Source organism: Magnolia sinica, chromosome 16 (assembly GCF_029962835.1).
Source record: "Magnolia sinica isolate HGM2019 chromosome 16, MsV1, whole genome shotgun sequence".
Lineage (NCBI taxonomy): Eukaryota > Viridiplantae > Streptophyta > Magnoliopsida > Magnoliales > Magnoliaceae > Magnolia > Magnolia sinica.
Window position 1 is genome coordinate 64128656 of NC_080588.1, and position 21914 is coordinate 64150569.

At 43.0% G+C, this 21914-nt stretch overlaps 1 non-coding gene across 1 annotated transcript; it reads left to right on the forward strand.

The window, feature by feature from the left end:
• The first annotated feature begins 20412 nt into the window (after nucleotides 1-20412).
• Nucleotides 20413-20518, forward strand: LOC131229942 (small nucleolar RNA R71). Its single transcript, XR_009163677.1, has one exon. It is a non-coding gene; the product is annotated as a small nucleolar RNA R71 (small nucleolar RNA).
• The last annotated feature ends 1396 nt before the right edge of the window (nucleotides 20519-21914 follow it).

Sequence of the window (21914 nt, forward strand, 5' to 3'; positions counted from 1 at the left end):
ATGGTCAAGATATTAATAAAATCGATTGTGCTTAGCCTAGCTTATATATATATAATTTTTTTTTTCTTGTGTGATTTTTCATTCTGATTGAGAAATACCACACTAAAGTGTTGGTATAATAAAAAGTCCTTAAGCCAAATTCTGCGTTTGCCAACACAAGGTAAAAAGAACTCATCCATGAGAGTTAATCCCTACCCTTGCACAAATTGTCCTAGTATGAAGCTAATCAATTAGTGGTTGAGAGGACCTGGATCTCGATCCCGTCTCCAATCTGTCCATCTCAACACAGGGGCACCAACAATTCAGTTAAGCAAAGAAAACCTTAAGTCAGGCAAACTCTGGCACATGCACCCGCACAATCATACACGCACATATATGACCGATCTAGACCTTCAGTCACACAAACTGCCCAACTAGCTAAATTGAGGGCAATAGATATGAAAAAACACACGATTTCATGCCATCTTGGTTTAGAATAATAAAGATGTTCTTGTGCTCTTGTGGCACAGTATGCAATAGTGCTCATTGTTGCATTGGGACATTTAGACAGTTCAATCAATTGTTCTAGACTCTTCATTGGGTTCAATGCACATTCCAGGAGCTATCAGGCAAGCATCACACTGATCCAACAAGTATGAATCATTTGATCAAGGGTCGGTCCAATCAGCAATTTGATCCATCTATTAGTTACGTTATTATTATTTTAAAGAATCACTTTTGTTAGGCAGTTATCACCATCTCATCCATGGCTTCCAATAGATATGAACTCCAAAAGCAAACAGTTTCATGCCATCTTGGTTTAGAATGATAAAGATATTCCTATAATGCTCCTAGTTGGATTGGGACATTTAGACAGTCCTATCAACTGTTTCGGTCCACATTTCATGAGCCATCACTGATCTAATTAGTCTAAACCATTTGATTAATGTTATTTATTATGCACAATCATGATAATTTACACAAAAGTAGGTCCAATCTACAATTTGATACATTTTTTTTATTAGGGTCTGTCAAGGATTTCTTATTTAAAAAAAAAACACTTTTGTTATGCAGTTGTCACCATCCCATCCATGCAATATTTGAAAATGGATGGCATAGGACTGTAAGGCCAATAGATCATGAGCTCGAAGAACACACTGTTATATGCCATCTTGGTTTAGAAGAAGAGACGTTCTCTTGTTCTTATAAATGATAAAGTTACAGTTCTCCCAGTTGGATTGGGAAAATTTAGACAGTCTAATTGATTGCTCTACACTCTTTATAGGGTTCAATGAATGTTTCATGAACTATCAGACAAACATCACACTGATTAAGCAAGTATGAATCATTTGATCAATGGTCCTTAATATGGACAATCAACATAAATTATACAAGAGTATGTCCAATCATTCATTAATTATAATCCATTTTTTTGTTTGGTTCTGCCGCGGATTTCTTATTATTTAAAGAATCATGCATGTTTGTTAGGCAATTGTCACACCATCCCATCTAATCTCTATGGCTTAGAAAATCGATGGCAGTGGAAACTGAGGCCAAATAAAGATTGGGTTATCCATTTAGCAAGATTTTTGTGTGATACCTATGAAATGTGCTAGTACTCAATAACATGGGCTCCACCACAATCAGAAGGTCTATATTGTCAGATAGTTGGGATGAGATCCAAACCGCTTGTAACATTTCCCCCACCACATTCAATTTATCTAAAATATACGATGGTTGGGGCTAGATCCAAACCGTTGGTAACATGAGACCCACAATAGTTACATAGTCTAAAACGTCAGATGGTTGGGTTTAGATGAAAACCGCTTGTAATGTGGACCTACCATAGTCATATTATTGGAACCAATCAGAACTGTCCATGTTGCTGTACATATGTAGCACATTCAACAGTTAATTCATTGATCAGTGTCCATTAATCAGCGGCCAGGATGGTGAGGAGTAAATTGTTTTATTCTAAATGGGGTACATTTGGTCGGCAGTGTCAGGTATTATTATTAAGCGGTAAATTCTTTATTTTCAAAAGTGTTTACTCACCCATTGTAGATAATTTAAAAGGGGTAAATTCTTTATTTCTAAACCTGTTAACTTACTCAATGTAGTTAGGTATTTTCATCCATGAAGTAACGATGGGTTGTTTCTTAATTCACCGTATGGAAAAAAATAAAATTAGAGGGTGTTATTCTGGAAAAACAAAAAAGAAGGGGATTTATTATTATTATTATTGTTATTATTATTATTTTAATGTATAACAAGGGACGTATTATATGTCAAAAACCCTTTAAATTTTTGAAAATTTTACAAAATACTACATGATTAATATGAAAATTATATTCTGGTACCTTCTCAAAAAGCTAGTGTATATAATTGCCATTCAACCCTTGGCAGATGTGCGGGCAAATGGGTGGGGTGGCTCAGGTAGGCCCAACCATGATTTTTATATTAAATCCACCAGGACCACTAGGTGTGTCACCTCGTGTTAGGCCAAGAGCCTAAAAAATCAGCTCTGGCTGTGATTCATGTGCATGGAATGATTGGAAATAAAGGGTAATGCTTGCCCATCAAACTATTTCCATTAGTCTAGCCCATATGAATCAAGTATGGGTATGATTTTTGGTCCTCATGCTTAAAATTTTGTGTGTTATCTAATAGTTGGAGTGGATTTTATATAATTATCATGGTGGGCCGTGTAAAATTTAAGGGTGAACATCTCTTCCATGGGTATGGCTCACGACAAACATGAGCTAGCCTTTTTTTTTTTTTCTTTACATAGCATGACAACTAAATATCTAATGGTTGGAATGAACCTTACGTAAACATCGCGATGGGCCCAGTCAAAATCAAGAGGGGTGGACCATACAATATGATTTTTTGTTAATATTCTCTCCATACATTTGGCATCATTTATTTCTTTATAAATAATCTCCATGTATGGTTCGAGATGGACATGAGGACTTGATTTTTGGTAGGGATATTTATGTGAAATCCATGTAAAATCTACTCTAACCAGTAGATACGTAATCTCAATTTAGCCGTAGAACCAAAAAGAAAAAAAGAAGAAGAAGCTGACTTGTCGATTCTGTTAGACTAAAAAAATTGTTGGGAAAGAAATGTCCACCCTTGATTTTTTATTGGGTCTACTATGATGATTATATGAAATTCACTCCAGTCATTGAATGCCACACCAAAATTTAGGCATAGGGCCTAAAAATCAAGCCCATCCGTGATTCAGGTGGGCCGTACCAATGGAAATGGTTTGGAGGGCAATTGTTGCCCTGCACATTGTTTCTAATAATGTGATTCACCTAAATCAAGGATGGGGTGATTTTGGGCCCTTGGCCTATCATGAGGTGATGCACACATAAACATCACATTGTGGCCCACTTAAGCAGCTGACCTATTTGCTCGCATGCCGGTCCAATCCGTTATTGAGGTAGCTTTTTGAAAATCTTTTGGAAAAAAAAAAAAGAGTAACAAAATGTAAAATCCATATAAATTAGGCAGCTTTTTGTAACCTTTCTTACATTTTTACAAGCAAATCCCTGTCCAAATCTTGAGTATTATTAACACCAATGTGAGTGTACATTTTCCAAAAACCTAGTAAATGGAAAGATCCAGATCTTCTCTCCAACATGACGGAAACAAGCAAACAAAAAGAAGAAAAAGAAAAAGAAGAAAAAAAACAGTTAAACGAAAGATTCAACAATGGTCTACAGACAACCTAACATCAGGCCAAAAATTCAACAGCCAACACCTACTGTAAGGGCTCTTAGCGCATGGACCAAATCTCATGTTCTACATCACTAAACCATGATCTCCATTGCTATATACTAAAGCCCAGACAAATCTCTAGCAACATCTCTTTACTTGGCACTCTATTTGGGGCCGCGGGGCCGTGGAGAAGCTGAGTTTCTGGCCTCTTATGGGTAAATCTGAACCGAGTTACATCGAGGTTAAAGTAGAAGCATCAAGGGGCAAAGCCTCGGATTGATTGCATCTGACCCGAGGCGATTCCAAAGGCTCTTGTAGAGCTACGACACCGATCTAAGATTAAGTGGTCGAGCGTCCAATGAGCAAGGCCTCGAAACAATGGCAGTACGTCCGAGCCGACCTGCATTAAGTCCTTATGCAAGAGTCCACACATCAACTCGGAATGCAGTAGGGGTCATCATACACCCGCCCAGTGGACCTCCAACCTGATCCTCCCTACCTTGCACGATAATGATCAGCTTACTCGTGGGCTCGGGTCGTCGAGCGAGATCTGAGCCGTGAGGTCGGCTAGGATAAGAGCTTGGTCAATGATGACGTTTATGGAATAAACCCAGTAACGCATGATCAGTGTAATGCCTAGTGCATGATCTCCAGATAGCGGCCAACGATCGCGTGCGCATAGCTCTCGCGTAGTGGCGATAACCGTGTCGAGATTATCAGGCACATCCAGCAGGACTCTAAGATATAAATAGGAATCATTTCTACAGGAACAGGTAAGCAATATCTTGTACCCTCACTCTACTCAACACTACTTACACCTGGTTATCCTAGCCTGACTTTGGAATTAGAGGGTCCCCTGTTTGAGCCAGGGTCTCCTTCGTTTATCATTTTGTGCAGGACCAGGGTTCGCTTTGAGCACGTAGGGTTGGCGAAGGGTGATCCAGATTTTTACCTCAACATTTTTGGCACCGTCTATGGGAAAGATACAAAAAGACTAAAGAGCTTTACCATGGCCAGGGAAAATAAGAAAACGCTCCTAATAGCGACCGCAGAACCCGAGCTAAGTGGGCAACGTCACTCGTCCTCACTTCTGCATACCGAGTCGGCTCCGACCGGCCCGTCTCAACGAACCCGAAGCCGAGGAAGTAAATACTGGGCCCTGTTTGGATTGGTAATTTATACAGGAATTATATGGTACATTAACAATTATTTCAATATGCTTTACTTCAACTCTAAAGTCCACCGAGTTTGACCATGCAGTTACGTAGAGCTACGCTGTTTGGATATAGATTGTAGAAGATGGAATTGCAACCTTTTTTATCCTTTACATGTTTGCAACAGTGTGGACCCTTCGCATGTTTGGTTGAATGGTCTCTGAGAGGAGATTACGCCGTATGCATTTAACTCAAATAAAGACCACTAGTTTTCGATTAATACAAAGGGATTTTAACTGCTCCAAAATGGAATTGATATGACAGCTTGGAAAATATCTGTTTTAAGTAATAATTGCTTATTTAATGGTAAATATACCCTAATTTACTATTCCAAACAGGCCCCGAGTCAAATTAGTAGACTCTGAACTTCTTCAATATTTTCCAAATGGGGTTGTCAATGGGTAGCACCTGGGGTTGGCTTCGACCCAAATTTAAACTATTTGGGGCAGGCTTATGGGTTGGGATATTCAGTTTTGTTTATTGCTTGGCCCTGGCTTGGCCCGTTGACAGCCCCATTTCGAAACGCATTATAAAGAAATAAAACTTATAACTTGCAAGTGCAAACCATAAATGAGATTGAAATTTAATTACATGTCATCTATCGTATCCTGGTTGACACGGGGAGCTCAACTGATATAATCTACTCCGAGGCATTCAACAAGATGGGGATAGACAGGTCGTGCCTCCGACCCATGAAGACCCTATTGCATGGATTTTTCGGAGATAAGGTGATCTCTGAGGGTGATATTTCCCTCCCAATTACAGCAGGAGAAGGGCGGAATCAGGTGACTCTGCTGGTAGATTTCCTGGTGGTGAATGATGCTATCAGTGCACAACGTCATAATGGGCTGACCGTCCCTTAACGCGATGAGGGTGGTCATATCCACTTACCATTTGATGATGATGTTCCCTGCCGAAGGAGGGATCGGATATATTTGAGGAGACCAATGTGAGGCACGAAGGTGTTATTCAATGGCAGTGAGAAAGGCTTAGCAAAGCAGGCCCTCACAATAAATGCACTCGACCCCAGGGAAGATAACCTTGCGGAGGACTCCACTGAAGAACTTGTGACTGTCTCGCTCGAGGAAGCCGATCTGAGTTGGACAGTTCAGCTTGGGTCGTTGTTGAATTCTGAGTAGCGAGCCTAGATGCTGACTTTCTTATGATGACAAAAGGACGTCTTCATGTGGACACACTAGGATATGTCAAGCATCCCTCTAGAGATTATAGTCCACAAGTTGAATGTGGACCCAGAGCACAAGCCGGTGAAGTAGAAGAGGAGAGCGTTCGAGCCCAAGAGATACGCGGCCATAGCCGATGAGGTGTCGAAGCTTCTCAGCGTCGGGTTCATTAAGGAAGGTCACTACCCGGACTAGATTGCTAATGTGGTCCCTCACGAAGAAAGCTAATGTGAAGTGGTGGGTTTGTGTGATCTACTCGGATCTGAACAAAGCCTACCCTAAGGATAGCTCCCTCTTACCTCGGATTGACCAGCTGATTGACAGCACGCCCGAGTACGAGCTGCTTACCTTCTTAGATGTATACTCCGGGTACAATCAGATCGCAATGCACCCCCTAGACAAGCAGAAGATGACCTTTGTCAACGACAAGGGACTCTACTATTACAGGGTTATGCCCTTTGGCTTGAAGAACGCTGGGGCAACATATTAGAGGCTGGTGAACCAAATGTTTGCCTGACAGATTGGTCAAACCATGGAGTCTACGTTGACGATATGCTCATCAAAAGTATCAAAGCCTCCGACCACATCGCAGATCTTGGGGAGACCTTCTTGATCCTCTGAGAATACTGAATGAAGCTGAACCCTGCCAAGTGTGCCTTTGATGTAGGCTCGGGCAAGTTCCTTGGATTCCAGGTCAACCAGAGGAGTATCGAGGCAAACCCCGATAAAATTAAAGCCCTGCTCGATATGAGCTTGCCTCGGACGATGAAGGAAATCCAGTTTCTCACTGGAAGAGTCGCAGCGCTCGGACGGTTCATATTCGAAGCAACTGACAAATGTCTTCCATTCTTTTGGCAGCTAAAAGGCCACAGGAAAATAGAGTCGCAGTGCTCGAACGGTTCATATCCGGAGCAACTGACAGATGTCTTCCATTCTTTAGGCAGCTAAAAGGCCACAGGAAAATAGAGTAGACCTCGGATTGCGAGCAAGCCTTTCAACAGTTGAAGTAATACCTGGGGTCACCGCTTCTGCTATCCAAGCCCAAGGAGGGCGAACCTCTATTTCTGTATTTAGCGGTCTCAGCCTCAACCGTCAGCTCAACGCTCATCCGAGAAGTGGAAGGTAAATAACGCCCTGTCTACTACACCAACAAGGTAATGGTCCTAGTTGAGACCAGGTACCTGTGCATGTAGAAGCTAGCCCTCAGCCTAGTCGTCTTTACTTGGAGGCTGCGCCCGTACTTTCATGCGCATTCCATTATCGCCTCTCCGACAAGTTTTCTAGAAACCAGAAGTGTTTGGGCGTCTGACCAAATGGGCAGTGGAGCTCGGGGAGTTCGGTATTCAGTACTGGCCGAGAACAACGATCAAGGGTCAAGCCGTCGCTCACTTTATAGTAGAATTCACAACTTCGAGTTTTGAGATTGGAGATGCCGGTCCAGAGATCGTGATCAGTCCCGAGGCAGTCCCTACTGCTTCCCCTCCTTGAGAGCAAGGAATCATAAGAGAGTAGCAGATGGACCCTCTTCATGGATGGGTTGTCTAATTCGAAACGAGCCGGGGCGAGGATCGTCCTGGTTGCGCTTGATTCTACCAATATCCAATACGCAATCAGGCTCAGTTTCAGGGTATCCAACTGTTCACACCCCAAGTGCAGGGTTGTGATGTAGTAATAAACTCGGTAAGACCGAGGTCGAATCCACAGGGACTGATACCTGTACGTTATCTGAAACCAAGTAGAACTAGAACTAGTCTAGGATGCGATCTAAAACAAATAGAATTTAGGAATTGTGGAATGAATTATCTAAAACTTTAAGGAATTCAGAGGAAAGGAACTAGGGATTCAGAGGATCCACTTGTAGAGATCAGGGAGATCTTTTGCCTGCATCAGGAATCATGGAAATCAAACTGAACTTACTTGATCTGGTTTTCAAGAGATGAAAGGTGTATGAATTAGAATGGATTCCATCACCAAACCATGCCCAGGAGACAAAGCAAACAACAGAATTAATCTAATTACCAATCAATCAACATGCCATGAAAGTTAGGAAGAGTACCGTCATCCGACCATGCCCATGAGACGATGGTGAACAATAGGGCTTCCTGACTTCATAAACATGAAAAGGAGAAAAGGAACATGCTCAAAGCTATCACAGACCCATTGTAATTTCAGTCACAATAGACCATTAAAAACTACAAACATTCCCTTAATAATTAAACCATAATCAAGTTCAATTCATGATCAAATAGTTAAATCAGCAATTAGAGTCTCCCTTCTCACTATAAGCTTCACCTCTTAGCCCTAGCTAAGAGGTTTAGCCGACCATGATTAGCCTAAATCCAAAACAAATAGAAAGAAAAAGAAAACGAAAAGGAGAAGAAGAGAAGAAGAAAGAGCTTATTGTTCTTTCAGCCTCCACATTCCATCTTCTCTTCCTAACGTGCAGCAGCAACCCATAACCGAACTTCAGCTCTCCCTGACGTGCAGCCCTTCCTTTCCACCAAAGACCAAGCACCGTGCACTCCACGATCAGCAGCCGATTGGAAACCAAGCTTCAAGCACACCTCGTCCCTGCCCCTCACGACAAAACCAAGACCAAGCACCCTCCTTCACGTTTCTCTTTCTTCCTGCTGTCCTCTCAGCCTTCCCAGCTCCACGTTCGGCAGCCACCTTCTTCCAGCAGCCTTAGCAAAAACAGCCGCTGCTCTCTCTCCAACCCACGTTCCCAACAGCCCCCACTCACTTTTGGCTGCTCCCCTTCTCCTCACCTCTGTTGTCTCCTTTTATAGGAGGAAGGCCGGTGGAAGTGAGTCCCGGCTGGAGTCGTGCGTGCAGAAGACCCCTTTCACAGCAAGGAATCGGCAAAGAAGCGCGGGTCAGTTTACGCAGCCAGTAATCAGAGACTTCGTGCGGACCGTTGTTCATTGTCCTGATCAAGTCTGCCAGCGTGGAAGTGGATGCATCTTCCCTCTCTATCATTTAGACGGTTCAGATCATCGAGAAGATTGATGATCGTGGCCCACAACTCCCGAATCTCGGATGTGCGTTTCTTGTGAAAGGACCTGCACCGACGTGTTCGGTGGGCCCCACGAAGGTGTTTTTGAAGAAATCCACCCGTCCATTGGATTCCAGGACGAAATTTCGGTCAAGAATGGGTAGTTTTGAACGTCCATTGACGGAATCAGAGAAGAAATCTTCCAAACATCAATTTGAACGTTGCGGGCAGTCCACTTATGGCCTCTGTATCATGCACGTGTGCTTGCATGGGTCCAAAATTTTAGCATGGGTTTGAAGAAATCATGGCCCTCTACAAGATGGCTGGCTTGGATCATCCGAAAATTTACGCTGTGGGGCCCACTACCATCCGCAAAACGGTCCGTCCGTCTTGCCGCGTGAAACGGCCACCGCCGTATTTGAAGAGGAGATGCGGGTCAGCGCTGCTGACCCGCGTAGCGTGGTTCGGTGCACGGCCAGTGCCGTGTACATGGTGTACACGCACTGGCCCTGTGGGGTCCATCGTGATGTATATGTAACATCCAATCCGTCCATCATCTTTAGTACTTCCATTAAAGGGGTGAGACCAAAAGTGAAGCATATCAAGATGTCAGGTGGGCCCCATATCATTATTTTGGTAGCTGATCTGTCCGTTGGGCTGCTCCCGCGATGATCCGACGGATGAATTTCGACATGTACGGTTCATTTAGAGTCCTTAGGCCCTGTATAGAGTTTTGACCTGAACGGATAGTGGGAACCCTATGATCTTTCATTATGAACCAATTTTGGGCCACTTGAACTTCAGTTACTTGATTTTCACGGATCTCCGGTGTGTAAATTCGATGATCTTGGTCCCCTGGGGTCCGTCCCATGCTTTAGTGTCATCAGATCGGTAAATCCATGCTTTTTAGTGTCCTTTCCCAGTCCAAGCTCATGAAGACGCCCTGCATCACAAATACAATTAAATTAGGCTATTAAACGGTGTCATGCTTGTAAATCCATACAATAAATGGGTCTGATATGCAATATTTGACTCTCAACACAACCCCCAACCAGCATTTTGCTAGTCCCGAGCAAAGTATGCGAAAAATAAGTTGAGAATTACAGGAGAATTTCTATGAACTCGAGTGATTTTGGAAAACAATCTAGATATTCAGAATTCAACAATTCATGAATGTTGGGCCTTACTCTCTCCTAGACTCAAACACACGGTAAACTTCATTCAAAGTATTAGTCCCTTAATTAGAAATAATCCTAAACATTGAGTTCCACAGATGTAAAGTGTAATCCCAACTTTCAACATTAATATTCAATTCTTTATTTCAGGATATCGTTGGTAATCAACAAGAGAATTCATAATAACCAAAGCTTGCCTCAAAGATCATCTTTTCATTCCCTTTTTTTTTTTTTTTTTTTTTTAAATTTATTTATTTATTTTTTAAACACTAAAAACAAAGAAGGGGAATGAAGTCCACACTTATAGGGAGCAAACCTATAGTGAAGATTCTTTGCCTAACCTTTCTCAACGGTATTTCTTCCTTTTAATTGATCTTGACGGGCAATTGTTCAAGTTGGTTCCTTCTATGCTTACTGATCACCAAATTAACCTTTCAGTTTCAAACTGAAATCTTAATGTGTAAGCGAGATGTGACATGTGAAATCATGACTCAATCAATGTTTACAACTTCTAATCATGGATTAATAATTAAACTTAACTGTGAAATCCAACGAGCAACTGAATCCAAGAGCAGTAAATCACCAACATTCCATATCCTATAATTCTAAATCAAAGATGGTCGTCTAATCACTTTGAATTCACCAGAAAGTCCAGAGAAATTTTAAAAAAAATTTCACAATTTTTGCTCAAGAAAATACTGATTAGGTAACCTAATCTCCCACCCCCAACTTAAAAGCTACATTGTCCTCAATGTAAAGGATATGAGTATGGAATGCGCATAGGACAACAAAAGTAAAGAAAAAGTGAAGGGAAGATAGTACCTGGATGATGAATCATGAGAGACTTTCAAAGAGATCGCGGCATGGAATCCAGTCAGCACAAAAATAAAATTCTACCTATACCACTTTCGCAGGTGCTCTCGATTGCATTTAGCGCATGCAACAAGCCTTTAAACCCCTAGGTTACCCCTAGTGGACGAGTTGTAGTCTCGTGAGGGTTTGCAGGGATGTTACCCACAAACATTGAACTAGCTAGGACGATGAAATAAGTTGAAAAGCTGGGTTGCCTCCCAGGAGCGCTAAGTTTAACGTCTTCAGCCAGACCAAAACAACTACCATAATCCTATGAAAGCGATAAACCTACCTATACCTCCATCAGACTAGGAGATCAGTCCTGGTAAACAGGATCAGTCAGAGGCATGGACATGTCCTCTGAATCAAATTTCTCGACAAATGGTTTCAATCGATGGCCATTGACTTTAAATTCCTTGCCATTGTCGGGATCTCTTATCTCAACGGCCCCATGAGGAAAAACAGTAACAACAATGTAAGGGCCGGTCCAACGAGATCGAAGCTTACCCGGAAAGAGATGTAATCGAGAATTGTACAAAAGGACCTTCTGACCAGGCGTGAATGATTTTCGCAAAATGTGTTGGTCATGAAATGCTTTCATCTTGTCCTTGTAAATTCTCGAATTATCGTACGCATCATTCCGGATTTCTTCAAGTTCATTCAATTGAAGTTTGCGTAGCGAGCCAGCGTTGTCCAGATTGAAATTAAGATTTTTGATCGCCCAGTACGCTTTATGTTCCAACTCCACAGGCAAGTGACAAGCTTTTCCATAGACAAGTCTAAAGGGAGACATTCCAATAGGGGTTTTAAAGGCAGTACGGTATGCCCATAAGGCATCGGTCAATCGGATTGACCAATCCTTACGATCTGGGTTAACCGTTTTCTCCAAAATGTGTTTAATCTCCCTATTGGAAATCTCAGCTTGTCCACTTGTCTGCGGATGGTATGGGGTGCTTACCTTATGAGAGATACCGTATTTCTTCATTAAGCTCTCGAATGGTCTATTACAAAAGTGTGAGCCCCCATCACTAATGATGGCTCGAGGCGTTAGAATCGAGAAAGGATGTTCTCTTTCAGGAATTTAATGACCGTGCGATGGTCATTCTTTCGACACGGAATCGCTTCAACCCATTTAGTGACATAATCCACGGCGAGCAAAATATACAGATTTCCAAATGATTGGGGGAATGGTCCCATGAAATCGATGCCCCAGCAATCAAATGCTTCAATGATAAGGATGGGATTCAAGGGCATCATATTTCGACGGGACAATGCTCCCAATTTCTGACAACGCTCACAAGCTTTGCAAAACTCATGAGTGTCCCTGAACATAGTGGGCCAGTAAAAGCCACACTGCAGAATCTTGGCCGTGGTCTTTTTAGCAGAAAAGTGACCACCACAGGCCTCTGAGTGACAGAAGGAGATGACGCTTTGATGCTCATCGTCTGGTACACATCTCCTTAGAATTTGGTCTGGGCAATATTTAAATAAGTAAGGATCATCCCAGAAAAAGTTGCGCACCTCGGTGAAAAATTTCTTCTTATCTTGCGCAGTCCACTGTATCGGTATGGCACCTGTAGCAAGATAATTAGCAATATCAGCGAACCAAGGTGAATGGGAGACTCTAAACAGCTGTTCATCAGGGAACATGTCATTGATATGGGTCGCCTCAAGGGAATCAGAGGTATTAAGGCGAGAAAGGTGATCAGCCACTACGTTCTCTACTCCCTTTTTATCTTTAATTTTCAAATCAAATTCTTGGAGTAGAAGGATCCATCTTATCAAGCGGGGCTTAGAATCATTCTTAGAAAGAAGATACTTCAGTGCCGCATGATCTGTGTAAGACCCGTGTCCTAATCCGTACTGTTCCGTTAGCTTCCGCGATCCTTCCGGTCAAATTCCGGCAACCTTCGCACCGTATTCGGTGTTTGCGCATGATCCTAAGCCAGGTCCCGCGTACCGACGTCGGCTTGGTCCGAAAGTTATATCATAGCGACCGCGTCGTCGCCGCGGTTCCAACGCCGTGACTTGCGCACCGAACCGATACCCAGGCAAGAAGATGCTGATCAGCGTTTATTCGGAAGAAATACCGCGCATTGCGGATTTCGAGGGAATCTCTACAATTAGTCCCATCAATCAACCATTAAAGCATCCCATACCTCAAGTACATTAACCCATCTCCACCTTTCACAAAAGTCTACCCTCTTTCCACCTCACCACTCCTCTTTTTCCCATTTTCAACATTAACCATACCTCTTTTTACAATTTTCAACCCAAACCATCCCCCATCACTCCATCACCCATCTCACTCCCTCTCTCTCTCTCCCTTACAAGTCTCTCTCTCATTCAAACTCTCCCATAGCAAGTCCCATACGTATGGTCCTCCCATGGTGAGAAAACTTCATTTGTGAGGTCCACCTTTCCCACCCCTTCATCTCTCATCTCAACCATCCATTTCTCATCTTCCTCCATCAAAGAGGAGCTCAAGGAGCTAAGGAAGCCAAGGGAGCAAGAAGATCTAGCGGTGGGTGTTTGGATAGGATAGATTTTGATGCTTTTAAGTTGGGCCAAGTGAGGCCAACCGATCAATGGTTTGGATCTCACTTTGGACCCTAAGATGTGACCGCAATGGCCCACTAGGATCATCATGATCATTCCATGATGGGGCCATTCTCCATGGACCCCATCATGATGTTTATTTCCTTGCATGCTTAGGGTCATTTAGACCATTTAATTTTGTGGAGAAGGGATCTCCACCGTTGGATCTAATTTTTATAGACCCATGTGTAATGGGGCCCACTTGATGTATGATTTAGTGCAAGGGAGGGCCCATAGTGCCGGGGTCCCTCCATCATACGGTCTCACTCTCTATCTCTCTCCCTTTTTATTTTAATTGTTTTATTTTTTATTTTTATTTTTATGTTAATGAGGTCATGTGGCCCACTTGAATGGACCCCACCATGAGGTAGGCATTTTATCCAAATCATTTAAAAGTGGGGCCCACTTTCTATGTGTAAGTACCCTGCCGCTTCCAGCCCCGGGTGGCCCACATAAGCAGGGCCCACCTCCTAGGTACTTGAAAAGTCCAGCGTCCCTGGACGCTGGACGTTGCTGGAAGGGAAAACAAATATCTCTTTTTTTTAAAAACCTTGGAGTGGTCCACTCATGTAGGCCCCACCTTGATGTATGTATTAAATCCACACCATCCATTCCCTTCCCAAGCTCTTTTCAGCCGTTGACCTGAAAGATGGGATCCATCAGACTTTCAGGCGGGCCATACCGTAGCAAATGGTGGTTTACGCCATTGAAACCTTCCTTAAACTTTTATACGTTGAAATATGCCCAATATTGGGCTTGGTTTGCTTGTCTCGAGCCATAGAGGGCTAATGGACGGAGTGGATTCACTGGATGTGGACCCCACCTGCAAAATCTGCAGTTTTTCTGAAAAACAAAAAAAAAAAATTTAAATGAAGAAGCAGCTATTGCTGCTGTCGTCAGCGTTGCAGCAGGCACCGCCAGCACACGTCCGGGCGGTCAGCGGACGGACAGGCAGTGGCCACGGCCCTAGCCGTGGGCCCCACCTTGACGTTTATGTGCCATCTAACCCGTTCATCGGGTGGGCCACTATTTGACATGGGCCCACCCCAAAAATCAGACTGATCCAAGACTCGAGCGGCCCACATCAAAGGAAACAGTGTGAATTAGATTCTACCGTTGGAACCCTTTTTAGGCCCACAGAAGTTTTGGATCAGGGTGAAATTCATTTCCACCCTTCATCTAGGTCTGCTGGACCTTATCACCGGTTCGGATGGCATAGAAACATTGCGGTGGGCCCCACATGGAGCCCACAGTGTTGTAAGTGTTTTATCTCCACCGTCCGCCTGGACGGTGGAGCCCACTGTGATGATTGTGTTTGTGTGGGGCCACTGTGATGTTCACAGTTGGGGGCCTGTGAGTGCGTGCGTGTGTGGTGCGTGTGTGGTGCGTGCGTGCGTGGTGTGTGTATATTATATATATATATGTATATATATATATATATATATATATATACGCATATATGTATAATATTATATTTTATGTAATATTATATGTACTGAATATATTATATATTACATCTTATAAAATGCAATGGTGGTGGATATAAAATGCAATGGTGGTGGGAGGCCCATCTCAGTAATTGTTGGCCCATGATTGAGGCCCACTTTGATATGCATGTAAGGTCAATGGGTCGAGGCCCATTTAATGTATTAGGGGCCCATGGGTCGAGGCCCATTAAGATGTAATGGGGCCATGGGTTAAGGCCCGTCAAGATGTACTAGGACCTATAAGTTCAGGCCCATGTGAGTAGGCCCATTTGACACATGTATGGGGCCCAATTGGCGAGGCCCATTTGATACATATAAGGCCCATGTGAGTAGGTCCATTTAATACATGTATGGGGCCCAATTGGCGAGGCCCATTTGATACATATAAGGCCCATGTGAGTAGGTCCATTTGATACATGTATGGGGCCCAATTGGCGAGGCCCATTTGATACATACAAGGCCCATGTGAGCAGGCCCATTTAACGCATTCTAAGGCCCACGGGTTATAGCCCATTGTAATGAACATAAGGCCCATTGATGCGGCCCATTGATGTGGCCCACTTAATAAATATAAGGCCCATGAGATACGGCCTATTTGATGTATTGAAGGCCCAATGAGATATACCTAAGGTTCATTGCAATGTGCAGTCCCAACATGATCCATGTAATGATATTTATGACAATCATGCCTTGGGAGCAATGGTGGTTTGACGTCCACATTGCAAGTATAGTGTGGTTAAATGTCCACATTATGACTTTCCCTAGGGCCCATTGTTAGGCTCGTACACCTGATATGTAGGCCGTCTAGGCCCAATCTTGTTATGATTACCATCCATCCCATATAACATATTTAATTCCATGAATTCATAATCATATGCATCATACGTATGCTTGATATGAGAAATGCGATCATAGCATATGCCTTGGGCAGATTGTTTAGGGCTCCGTACAGGGGGTGTTGCCTACATGAGCGCATGATACGCGAAGGATCTGCATGATGGATAGTGTGATTCATGCATTCGCATTGTGTGATATGGTTCGTACTCCTGGCGACATCGGGGTAGCCTCCATGAGACGTATCGTGGTTGGGGATTGGATAGGAAATCTTTTACATGGGGTGCGATAGATATCCTGGGTGAAAGTCCCTAAACCCTTATGGTACCGAGGAGGTTGCTCCAACGCCTGGACCTAGTGGGTGTAGGAGTGCCGATTATCAGACGGTTGCGTTTTCCACTGTCGTGGTCGGTTGGAAGGGGGTGCGGCCTTACACGTTGAGAGTAGGGGGCAATGCTAGGTTGAGTCGACGACTCGAGGAATGGGTCCGCTATTGACGAGCCGAGCCCGATATTGGGCGGGATAGTGAGGTCTTTTCCACTCACCTTATTGCGCGATGGGGCGGCAATCGGCTTGGAGTGTACTAGACCCTGATATTCCAGATTTGAGCCGTATTGACATGTGGACTTAGATGAGGATTTGTATGCTTGACTTGCATTTTGCATTGCATGGCCTTGGTATGGCCGACACATTCTTTGCACCGCATGGCCTTGGTACGGCTAATGGGATTCTTAGCATTCACCAGCATGTTCCGCATTACTCTGATACTGCATGACTACATTTTCACCTTGAGCATACACTTTCACCACCCTCTAAGCTTTCTATAAGCTTATGCACGACCGTTGCGTGCAGGTGACGTTGGATCGCAGCAGCGCTGAGGCTTGGACGCGTGGCTGATCTTCTTTTGGAGTTTTGGTCTATCTTCATTGTATTTCCCTTATGCCCATTGTACTTGGAAAGTTTTTGATTATAGTGGAAATGTGATGGAGTTTTTGGTTGTTGTTTGTGGGTTATGCCTTTGGTTATGCTTATTACGAATCAAACTGATGTACAAAATCCTCCTTGTAGCATCCCAGGATCGGAACCTGGCGAATGGGCGCTGGGAGCCGAGAATGGGGTTCTACGGAGGCTGTCGGTGCCGGATTCGGCGATCGGGAATTTTGTGAGCCCGGTCTCCGAGTTTGGGGCGTGACAATCTGTATATATAATGATCTTGGATCCGATCAGGTAGGACCTAAATTTATCCAAGGCGAACACTACGGCTAAGAGTTCCTTTTCCGTAGTCGAGTAGTTCACTTGGGCAGGATTTAGAGTCCTACTTGCGTAGTGAATGACGTAGGGCTTCTTGTCTTTTCTCTGGCCTAGGACCGCCCCAAGAGCATAATCAGAAGCGTCGCACATAAGCTCAAAAGGAAGGTTCCAGTCGGGTGGCTGCATGATAGGTGCAGTGGTTAATGTGCCTTTAAGCTTGGTGAAAGCTTCCTGGCATTGCTTAGTCCACTCGTACGGAACATCCTTTTGAAGAAGATTACATAAAGGACGAGAAAGAAGACTAAAGTCCTTTATGAATGTTATAAAATCTGCGTGTCCTAAGAAGGATCGCACGTCTCGATGTTCTTGGGTGGAGGTAGGTTAGAGATAAGATCGATTTTTGCCTTATCTACCTCGATTCCTTGGGACGAGATGATATGCCCAAGGACAATTCCCTTGAACCATGAAATGGCACTTCTCCCAATTAAGTACCAAGTTCTTTTCTTCACATCTTTTCAAGACACATTTAAGACTTTCCAAACACTTGCTGAAAGAGGACCGTAAAAAGAGAAATCGTCCATGAAAACCTCTAAATATTGCCCCACCATGTCGGAAAAATACTAAGCATACATCGTTGAAAAGTGGCGGGGGCATTACATAGTCCGAATGGCATCCTTCGATAGGGAAAGGTGCCGTAGGGACATGTAAATGTGGTCTTTTCCTGGTCTTGGGGCTATCTCTATCTGGTTGTAGCGCGAATCGTCAAGAAAACTATAATAGGAATGACCAGCTAACCTTTCCAGGATCTGATCAATGAATGGTAAGGGAAAGTGGTCTTTCCTCGTGACGGTATTCAACTTCCTGTAGTCAATGCACATTCTCCAACCAGTAGTGACTCTAGTTGGCACGAGTTCATTATTAGCATTGGCTACGATGGGGATTCCGGACTTCTTAGGGACCACTTGAGTTGGACTCACCCACTGACTATCAGATATAGGGTATATAATACCCACGTCCAGTAGTTTAAGAACCTCGGCTTTAACCACTTCCTTTATGTTTGGATTTAGTCTACGTTGTGGTTGCCGAGCGGTTTTTACATTATCCTCAAGATATATGTGGTGAGTACAAATCGAGGGATCGATTCCCTTGAGGTCCGCTATCGTCCATCCCAGGGCTCCTTTATGCTCAATGAGAGAAGATATAAGCATACTCTCTTGTTCTTTCTCCAGGTGGGCAGAGATCACCACCGGGTATGTCTCATCTTGACCCAAATATGCATATTTCAAATCAGAGGGCAAAGGTTTTAGGTCAAGCTTCGGCGGCTTGAGGTTAGACGGTAGAGGCACTACATCAGTTTGTGGTAATTCTTCAAATTGTGGCCTCCATCGGTTAACTTCAAGTACCGGTGCAGTATCAAGTAAGGCGCACGTCTCCCTAATCATGTCATCATCAAAATCATGGGAGTGGGCCAGGCACGTCTCTAGATGGTCGGAGGATAAGGTGAGAGGTGTCGTATCTTCCACGAAAGAGTCAATCATGTTAATGTCGTGGAACTCGTCATCCTCTGAGTTTCTGCCGTTATTGAAAAAAATGTTTGACTCCAATGTCAAATTTCCAAAAGACATAGTCATGATACCATTCCTGCAATTGATAATTGCATTTGACGTGGCCAGGAATGGGCGACCAAGAATGACAGGAATCTGAGTGCTCATGTTATTGATGGGTTCAGTGTCCAGGATGATAAAGTCTACAGGGTAGTAAAATCTATCAACTTGGACCAACAGATCCTCAATTATCCCTCTTGGTACACGAACAGAGCGATCAGCAAGTTGTAGTGTGGTTAGGGTGGGTTTTAATTCACCCAAACCTAACTGTTTGTATACCGAGTAGGGAATCAAGTTGACGCTCGCTCCTAAGTCAAGAAGTGCGTGATCAATTCGATGGTTCCCGATTACACATGATATGGTTGGGCTACCGGGATCCTTGAATTTCTGCGGCACGTCTTGCTTCAGGATGGCGCTCACTTTCTCAGTCAAGAAGATTTTCTTTTGAATAATTTTCCGTCGCTTGGTCGTGCATAAGTCTTTTAGGAATTTGGCATATGAAGGTATCTGTTTGACGACATCAAGTAGAGGAATGTTGACTTTCACCTGTTTCAACACCTCTAGAATATCCTGAGAGTTAGAGAGAGGTTTTGGTGAAACCAACCGTTGGGGGAATGGAGCAACTGGCTTCTCTAGAAGTTCCGGTTCCACTTTTTGTGGGGCATCACTGGATCCATCATTGTTGTCCTCTTTTGGTTCTTGAGGCTTTTCGGGCCTAACCGGAAGAGTTTTATCAATGATCTTCCCACTCCTAAGAGTGGTGATGGATTTAGCATGTCCCATCTGATTTGAAGAGTTGGAATCATTATCTCATATTGCGGTTTAGGATTGGGGAGAGGTTGTGCGGGAAGCATCCCCTTTTCTATAACCGTCATACGAGAATCTATTTTTTGCATAAAATCTGTGATTCCCCGCATTGCCAGAGCCAGCTCTTGTATGGGATTTTGAACCGGTTCCTCTTGAGGTTTCACTTGATTTGGATTTTGATTGAAGAAACCTGGAGGAGTCGCCGTTTGTCCATTCCTCCAACTAAAGTTTGGATGATTTTTCCACCAGGATTGTATGTGTTGGAGTTAGGTCTAGTAAAAGGTCTTTGATAGTTATTTACGGCATTGGCTTGTTCATTCAACACTCCTCGAAAGGCGGGTATTGTAGGAACAGTTTTCAGTTGTGTGAATGTTGCAATCACGGATGCCGCAAACAATTTCATTGACCTTATCCTTCTTTCCTTCCATGGCCTCAACTTTCCTTATGAGCGTAGTCACTTTACACTTGAGATCATCCTCTTCTTTCAAGAGATATAATCCACCTTTCTCCTTTAATTGAGTCGGCCTAGACGTGGTGTTCGACTTTGGGTAATAGTCCCAAGATTGTGTTTTTCAGCCTATCGAGGTAGTCCCATACCTCGTCGATATCTTTATTAATGAACTCTCCATTACACATTGTCTCGACCATTTGGCGCATGGAAGATGTCGGTCCATCATAGAAAAAATTTGTAATGCGCCACGTTTCAAATCCGTGTTGTGGGCATGAATTGACCAAATCTTTGAACCTTTCCCAACATTGAAAGAATGTTTCATCTTCCTTTTGGGCAAAGTTCATGATCGCTTTTCGAGGGTAATCGTTTTATGATGTGGGAAGAATTTTTTATGAATTCCCTCTGCATATCGTTCCATGTGCCAATGGATCTAGGACGCAGTGAATGTAACCACGTCTTAGCTTTCTCTTTTAAGGAAAAAGGAAAGAGTTTCAGCCTAATTGTATCCTCAGATACATTAGGAAAACATAATGTAGCTATTATCTCATCGAACTCTTTCAAATGTAAATATGGACTTTCAGATTCAAGTCCATGGAATTTGGGAAGGAGTTGGATAACTCCTGGCTTGATGTCCATTTGTCCTGTGTTTTCAGGAAAAATCATGCATGAGGGCGTACTCACTCCCGCCGGTTGTAGAAAATCTCGTAAAGTACGAGGCGGGGGTGCCTGTTGCACCTCATTCTCATCTTGGGTATCCTCCACCCTGGGTGGAAGTAGAGGAGGTTGGTCTTCAACCATAACCTCAGTTAACTCAGGGGATTTTGAGCGGTGTCTAGTCCTGCGATGGATAGTCAACCCCTCAACCAATCCTCCTTCAGTCAAGAGACGTCGAGTGTTGTCACGGGCCCACTTGGGCATGAAACACTCACACCCTCAACTAATTCAAAGCCTAATCCTAAGAAAGGAAATGAAAATCTAAAAAGAAAGGGAGAGTTGGAAAGAAATTACCAAATTGGAGTCCTAAGTTAAAAACCTGCAAAATAACACAAAAATAAGTTAGATTCTAAAAAAAAAAAAAAAAGAAAAAGAAAAATAGCAGTAAATTAATTTCTAAAAGAAGGAATTCTTAAAAGAAAGCGGAGATTTCTAAAATAAATTAGGAAAGGTCTAAACTAAAAAGTAGATTATTAAAAGAGAACTGAAAGATTGGAAGTAGGGAAAGAGCTTACCAAATTAGAAATTTCTATCTTAAAGGCTTACAAAATAAGAAGGTTAGTTCCTAAAAATATTCTAAAAATAAATTAGGAAAATAAATTAGATTCTAAAAGTGCTGGAATTAGAAAATTTCTAAAATTTAAACCCTAATTCTAAAAATATGAAAAAGTAGAGAGATTAGGAAGGAATTACCAATTGAGAAACTTATGTCCAGATCCTATAAAATAGGAAACAAGTTAGTTTTGAACTCAAATAGAAATAAATAAATAAATAAATAAAACTAAGGTTAGTAAAATCCTAATCTTAAACTAATCCTACAACCAATTAATTTCAGAAAATCGTAACCGTCAGTCCCCGGCAACGGCGCCAAAAACTTGTTCACACCCCAAGTGCAGGGTTGTGATGTAGTAATAAACTCGGTAAGACCGAGGTCGAATCCACAGGGACTGATACCTGTACGTTATCTGAAACCAAGTAGAACTAGAACTAGTCTAGGATGCGATCTAAAACAAATAGAATTTAGGAATTGTGGAATGAATTAT